This window comes from Gigantopelta aegis, chromosome 12, assembly GCF_016097555.1.
Source record: "Gigantopelta aegis isolate Gae_Host chromosome 12, Gae_host_genome, whole genome shotgun sequence".
NCBI classification, from domain to species: Eukaryota; Metazoa; Mollusca; class Gastropoda; order Neomphalida; family Peltospiridae; genus Gigantopelta; species Gigantopelta aegis.
The window spans coordinates 29,721,565-29,729,946 of record NC_054710.1 but is presented as its reverse complement, the minus strand read 5'-3'; the positions used below and the strand labels follow the sequence as shown (position 1 = coordinate 29,729,946).

Here is an 8,382-nt window from a genome sequence, read left to right as displayed (position 1 = left end):
TATGTAGAGTCTATAATTGTATTACGTACCTGCACTGCACACTCCATCTACTTGAAGGAAGTATCCTAACGCGCATGCGCACCTCCGGCCTTCTGAATACAAATTTGGCAAACATACATGTTGACATCCGCCATTGTTTGTAGAACACTTATCTGTGAAAACAGTGTGAATTAGTTGATTAAATTGAATTAATTAATCAAGCAACAATATTAATTAATTAATTAGAACACTTTTAAATCGGTCATTGGGTACTCTGAAGGTTCAGGCATGTCCACCACGGCCCCAGCCTCGGACTTGGCCAGTCGCTGGAACCTGGGCAGAATAAATAGTGAATTAAAGAGACAGACCCTAGTTATTAAACACTAAGGCATATTTTTCACTATTAGAGCTGTTTATGATCACTGAAATCAAACATATATTTTATTGTTTATATTATCCATTTCCGTACATCCAAAGTGTTTCTGGTCATCCTGGTGTTTCTAATACCACAAAATTAATTTTTCATATTTTTAAAAAAAGCACGTGCGTCTGAGAAATAACAGTTATGGAGTTAAGTTTTAGTTTATGATTAACCATATTTCACCGTTTCAACTTCACAGACTCTTGTTTCACCCTCTTGTAACTTTATACAAATGTGTTACAGGTTTGTTAAACTTAACTAAACGTAGTTTCCATTTTTACGCGTTGAAACTAGGATCTGCGCCTTTAACGTATTTATATAATAAAGTTTGTTTTGTTTAACCACTAGAGCACACTGATTGACTAACCATCGGCTACTGGATGCCAAACATTTGGTAATTTTTACATATAGTCTTAGAGAGGAAACTCGCTACATGTTTTCCATTAGTATCAATAGAAAGGATCTTTTATATGCACCATCCAACAGACAGGATAATACATACCAGTCGTGGTGCACTGGCTGGAACGAGAAATAGCCCAATGGGCCACCATCCGCGTACCAAGCGAGCGCTTTACCACTGGGCTATATCCCGCCTTCGTATACAATAAACATTTTAGTAAACAAAAGTGATAAATAGAAAGAACGAAAAGAAATAACAACAAACAAAATTAATTTAATAAATAGTCAATAAGTAAGGAAGGAATCAGGATTATGCTAGGCACAGACTATCAACTGTCACGAAGGAGTTTACTACCGACAAACAATGGGTGCGCTAATCAGGGGCATAGCGCTATCTGGAACTGGGGGGTTCGAATATGAAACAAGTGGACCCTTTTTCTATTTTGTTTTTGTACCACACACCCCACCCCCCCCCCCCAAGAAACTCCATATGTGTAAACCTGTATGTTTTAGTTCTGAACGCGGACCATTTGCTTCAGCGGGGGGAGGGGGGGGGGGGTCGTCCTAAACACACACACACACACACACACCCTCCCCTCCCAGCCTACGCCCCTGCTAATTAACAACTAATCAGTCGTAGGTGTTGTGTACGACGAGAATCGAGTTTTAAGTGCTCAGACTAGCATCTGGACAGTCGTAGAAGTCCTTAAATCTGGAGTTGGCCCACTCTTTCGTGACAGTTGGCAGTCTGACCCTAGCATAAGTTTCTTAAATCTGAAGATATTTATTACAAATATGTAGTGATTGATATGATAAGCAAAATAAGCAAAACCACGGTGGGGATACGCGAATATAATCATAATACTTTTCTTCACTGGTTGGCGGGAAATGTGATGATACGTCACATCGAGGAAGGTCGTTCTTGATAGGCTAGAACCAACTATGTCAAACTTGTTTCCTGATTGGCTCTCTGTGTCAGCGGCGAACAGGCCACCGGCGACAGTGTCCGTCCACACAATATAGTCCTACAATAAAGAAAAAAATGTTTTATTTAACGACGCACTCAACACATTTTATTTACGGTTATATGGCGTCAGATATATGGTTAAGGACCACAGAGATTTTGAGAGGAAACCCGCTGTCGCCACTACATGGGCTACTCTTTCCGATTAGCAGCAAGGGATCTTTTATATGTGCTTCCCACAGGCAGGATAGCACAAACCATGGCCTTTGTTGAACCAGTTATGGATCACTGGTCGGTGCAAGTGGTTTACACCTACCCATTGAGCCTTGCGGAGCACTCACTCAGGGTTTGGAGTCGGTATCTCGATTAAAAATCCCATGCCTCGACTGGGATCCGAACCCAGTACCTACCAGCCTGTAGATCGATGGCCTAACCACGACGCCACCTCCTACAACAAGGAATGAAAACAAAAAAGGAAGTTTGTTTTGTTTAACGACACCACTGGAGCACATCGATTAATTAATCATCGGTTATTGGATGTCAAACATTTGGTAATTCTGACTCGTAGTCATCAGTGGAAACCCGCTACATTTTTTCCAATGCAGCAAGGGATCTTTTATATGCACTATCCCACAGACAGGAAAACACATACCACGGCCTTTTGTCCAGTTGTGGTGACTGGTTGGAAAAAAAGGAAGGAAGCAAGCAACGCACTTGAAACATTTTAATTACGGTTACTAGTATATGGCGACAGATCCTACAAAAACATTTATGATTTTTTTTTATCTTTTTTTTTTTTTTTTTTGTAATCTTCTTTCTACAATTACGGTTTGTTTTAAAAAAAAAGATAGTGGTGGCATTAGTTAGAGAAGCATTAGAGAAACCTTTTTCTTTCTATGTGGTATAATTGGTAATTTGTGTTGGTAAATAACGTGCGTGACACTGTTCTGCTGGATGACATTTTAGATCAATGTGGAACAATTTAGTTATCACGCACTGTGGCCGTTGATGTGCCAGTCGTGGTGCACTAGCAGGGCAGAACATGTTGGTTGTTACGACAGGCCTGGGCCCATATTTGTGAAACTATCCTAGCGCTACGGAATCGTAGAACCATCGTAGAGTGTGACGTCACTATAAGACACACCATAGTGACGTCATAGCTTACGATGGTTTTACGACTTCGTAGGCTAAGATTGCTTCGAAAATAAGGGGCCCGGTGCTTATAAAACGTTAAAGACACGAGACTCTAATAGACTCTGAGACATGAACGTCATGGTAACGCCATACAAACTGTATGCGTGTGACGTCATTTGAGACTGAGCACGGGTCCTGGTAATTCTGTACCATGATGTATTTTTGTGCCATGTCGTGATCTCTCTATTATGAAGTAACATTTGGAACCGCTATCATAACGTTAGGTCTATAATCTATAACGTATCCTTCCTGTGATGACGTAGTGTTCCTATGACGTGTCTATCATTGCGTAAGCTTTATTCTATGACATAACATCTCCCCATATCAATATCGTGACGTAACTTACATTAGCAGGGTAGAACATGTTGGTTGTTACAAATGCTACTTCTGTACTATGATGTATTTTTCTACTATGTCTTTATCTCTCTGTTATGAAGTAACATTTTGAACCGCTATCATAATCTAAGGTCTCTACGACGTACCCTTCCTGTCATGACGTAATGATTCTATGACGTGTCTATCATGACGTAAGCTTTATTCTATGGCATAACATCTCCACATATCTATATCGTGACGTAACGTTTATGCTATGACGTGACCGCTCTATTATGACGTACCGCCATGACGTCGATGGTTCTGATATTACGTCTCAAATCTTGGAGGTGTTCGCACGGTCTTCGTTCATGACCTCCGAAGTCTCCACTACAGAGATCTGGACCGTCACTCCAGTAGAGTCTAAAACAAACGTGGAAAACCGTCATTCTAGTACATTCAGAATTAAACGCTAAAAATCGTCATTCTAGTACAATCAGAATTAAACGTGGAAAACCGTCATTCTAGTACAATCAAAAACAAACGTGGAAAACCGTCACTTCAATATAGTCTGAAACAAATAGAAAAACCATCACTTCAGTATATTCATAAACAATTGTTGAAAATCGTCACTGACGTACAATTAGAAACAAACGTTGAAAACCGTCTCTGACGTACATTCAGAAACAGAAGCTGAAAACCGTCACTCAAGTACAATCAAAAACAAACGTTGAAAACCGTCATTCCAGTACATTCTAAAGTATTAAAAACAGCTTCCAAAAAAAATTCATTCCATAAAAGAATTTTATTTTAAAAAGATTTGCAGCAAAGATTTGTTTATGTCTGTCTGTCTGTTCGTCTGTAATTGATGTATTTATTGTCCACCATCTTGTCACGTGTATATAACAAAATGTTTATGTATATATTCCTCCTGTGCCGTTATGCAGCGGCCCGAGTGTAAATAAAGTCTCGTCTCGTCTCGTCCTGTCCTGTCCTGTCCTGTCCTGTCCTGTCTTGTCTGTCTGTTAAAGCGACTGACTACCTTTGTGTTCTGAAGTCGACGGCCAGACCGAGAGGTCCATATCTACAGCTGTACACCTCCTGTCTCATGGACCCGTCTAGGTCTGCGCGCTCTATCTTTGGGGCCAATCCAGTCACCCTGTTTTGATTGACATCACTCCAGAACATGTATCTAGAAACAAAAGAAAAACAACACAGCGCTTTAAACCTTTCGATCCTATAATGGACGCAATTTTGTAGGTCCTCTAATATTAAAGGGACATTCCTGAGTTTGTTGCAATTCTTAACTTGTTATCGACTAACAGAGCCTTTTTGTAATTTTTCTGCATAAAATATTAGAGGCTGTATAGTAAAGGTGTTTCTGATCGTTCTAATATTTGTACTAGGTTATATTTAATTTTATTTCCTAAAATATTTTGCTTTCGTACGTACGAAATTATTTGAAGACAATATCCAGTTTGGGCTTCTTACAAATATTAAGACGACCAGAAACACATTGAATATACAGACACTGATATTCCAAACAAGAAAATATATTTAATATGTAAGTTTAATCGTAGAAATATTTTATTTGTTGAAAACATCTTACAATGCAGCAAACTCACAATCTAATTAAAATTAGCTCCACTATTACATGTGGATCTAACAGCAGCCAGTTGGAGCTCATGTCCACCAATCAGAATCATGCCAGTGATTTAAAAATAATTTGAAAACATTCCGAATTATCCTGAGGGTATACGACATGTTTCGTGTGAATTACGAATGCCTTCAAACATGGTTTTTTTTTTATAAAATAAATAATTTGTAATGTAAAACTGAAGACTGATTTAGTTTTTAGTTTTTTTAATAAATAAATAATTTGTAATGTAAAATTGAAGACTGATAACCCATCCCGTACGTATTGGTATGGTTCGCTGTACTGCGGTCACTAAAATAGACTCGCCCGATATTTTTAGAATTTGTATGCTCCCAAATAACGTTATAAAAGGCGAAGTGTGATTGGTCAATATATAAATTATTATTTACAGACGAAATGGTACTTGGTCATTGGAGACTAAGCAGTGTTGTTAGCAATCTGATTAAAATTAGTTCTACTGGTCTAAATAAGGCATTCGTAATTCACACGAAACATGTCGTATACCCTCAGGACAATTTGGAATGTTTTCAAATTATTTTCAAATCACTAGCAGGATTCTGCAAGTAAGGTTTTGATTGGTGGACATGAGCTCCAACTGGCTGTTGTTAGATCCACATGTAATAGTGGAGCTAATTTTGATTAGATTGAAAAACTCAGGAATGTCCCTTTAACATTAATATACTGAAATTAGGACGCTTAAAGGCGCAGACTCTAGTTTTAGCCCGTGAAAATGGACACTAACTTTAGTTAATCTATACACCCACAACACACATTTTGGATAAGGTTATAACAGAGAGAAGCCGTGTTATGTTTAAACAGGGAAATACCGTCTAAAAATAACTAGAGCTTGTCTCGATAATCGTTACTTCTCAGACGAACGTGCGTTTTTTAAATTATGAAAAATGCATTTTAGCGTTTTGTAAAAACCTGGTTGACCAGATCCACTTCAGGTGTACGAAAATTAATATTCTAAATAATAAAATGTAAGTGCTTCTAATTTAAATGATCAAAAACGGCTTTAATAGTGAAAAATACGGCGTAAAGTTTAAACACTAGGTTCTGTCCTTTTAAAAATTAAATAATAGTCCTAAAGTGTAATAATGTGCTCGCGTTCTTGTTTTTTTTGTGGGGGTTTTCTTCTTTTTTGTAATGGCTGCGCCACACGTATTTTAAAGTGACGGACCCTACTTTCTAAAAGCGCACGTTCGTCTAAGAAGTAATGGTTATGAGGTAAGCTCTAGTTATTTTTAGACGGTATCTCCCTGTTTAAACGTCACAGAGTTTTAGCTTCTGTCTGTTATAATAACCTTATCCAAATGTGACCGGCCTCGGTGGCGTCGTAGTTAGGCCATCGGTCTACAGGCTGGTAGGTACTGGGTTCGGATCCCAGTCGAGGCAGATACCGACTCCAAACCCCGAGTGATTACTCCGTAAAGCTCAGTGGGTAGGTGTAAACCACTTGCACCATAACTGGTTCAACAAAGGCCATGGTTTGTGCTATCCTGCCTGTGGGAAGTGCAAAAAAAAAGATCCCTTGCTGCCTGTCGTAAAAGAGTAGCCTATGTGGCGACAGCGGGTTTCCTCTAAAAAATAGTGTCAGAATGACCATATGTTTGACGTCCAATAGCCGATGATAAAATAAAAAAATAAAACAAACTTTACTCTTTTTTATCCAAATGTGTTAACCAAACTTAGTGCCTATGTTCATGGTCTGAAACTAGGGTCTGCGCCTTTAAACAAGGTACGGCCACTCATTCAACTTATTTTAGTGGTTATATCCAATTAAGGTTCAAGCACGCTGTTCTGGGCACACACCTCAGCTATCTGAGCTGTCTGTCCAGGACAGTGAGTTAGTGGTTAGTTGTTAGTGGTTAATGAGAGAGAAGTCGGTGTAGTGGCCTTACACACCTACCCATTGAATCGTTAAAACTCGCTTTTGGTGAGAACAGGTACTGGGCTGCGAACCCAGTACCTACCAGCCTTAACCACGACACCATCAAGACTGGTCTCTTTTATTATTATTATACACAATATAGCCGATGTGTATTTTTGTGATGGGGTGTCGTTAAACATTATTTCATTATTATTGCCACCCCACTTATTTCATTCCAACTGATTTTCGTGTTTATATCCAATTAAGGTTCAAGCACGCTGTCCTGGGCACACACCTCAGCTATCTGGGCTGTCTGTCCAGGACTGTGGGTTAGTTGTTAGTTGGTTGGTTGGTTAGTGAGAGAGAACTCGCTCTGGGTGGGAGTTGGTACCTGCAAAACCTGTACCTACCAGCCGAGGATTGTAGCCGATGGCTTAACCATGTAAAACCGTACCTATTAATTGGATCCACGGTAATCGCTCGAGGTTCCTGGACAAAGTCCACCAACACGAGAGGGTGTTCTCCACTGTCACGTGACACCATTATCTGACGCGTGTAGCTGTCAGTCCAGTACAAATTCTTCACCACCCAATCAACGGCCAGACCTGTGTGTCATGGAATTTGATTGGTTAAAGGTGCACTTTCAAAGTTGTCAGTGCCATATTTCGATATAGTTTACATATATTTCAATATTTGTGTTAAAGAATTACAAACTAGTGGTTCCTATATATATATATATATATCTTTGCATCATTAATTTAAGAATATGAAAATTGTACTCGGCGTAAATAGTTGCTTGCTCGAGAATAGTTGACAATACATTTACAATATAAAACAATGGGGGTATTGTTGTTATTATGCTACTCAAATTTAACACAGATCTGTTTTAGAGGAATAGAGGGTGTGATAGGTTTAATTAGCGACAATTCATTTTTGTGAGGGTGGGGAGGGGCTGTTGTTTCGTTGCTTTTGTTTAGTGTTTTTACTAAACACCATATTAGGACCACCTAATTCACCCAAAACCTTTTTTGTTTACTAAATGTCTGTCCACCTTATTCAAAAATGCATCCTCACAACCACGTCTCCTTCCAAGAAAATCCTGGCACATGCCATTACCACGATTATTTTTCATACACTTGTAGTTTTCTCACCCCCATTATTCATCACCCATAATACGTTTACTCCCCGCCCTGACACTTACTTTCTACGTTACCGACCACCAGCGACACTAATTCCGTGTTCTCAGAACACGCACGTGAATCGTCTAACGAACACTCCAGAGTGGTGCGCTCTATTCTAGGCTGGAAAACAAACACAGAAGACAAAAACCATTAAAGGAAGGGACAATTAAGGTATTTGGCTTGGTATGCATATTCAACGATATATAACGCACATTATTGTTTAATATCAACAAATATAATCGTATAGTTAATTAATAAAACGCTTAAATGTGACGGCTGTTATATATAACGGCCGCAGCCATTTTGTACTATCCCAGTGAATACGCCCTTTGGTGAGCTGGTGGTTACGTAATACCTAACGTGAAAAAGATGTGCCTCTTTTATTAAGATCACAAGGTATTG

At 39.1% G+C, this 8,382-nt stretch overlaps 1 protein-coding gene across 1 annotated transcript in view; it reads right to left on the bottom strand.

Moving 5' to 3' along the window:
- LOC121386496 overlaps positions 1–385 on the bottom strand; it is a 21,266-nt gene extending 20,881 nt beyond the window's left edge. Inside the window, exon 1 of the mRNA XM_041517413.1 lies at positions 30–385. The gene's annotated coding sequence lies outside the window, so the exon portion shown is untranslated. The remainder of the gene's footprint in view (positions 1–29) is intronic.
- Between the last annotated feature and the right edge of the window lie 7,997 nt (positions 386–8,382).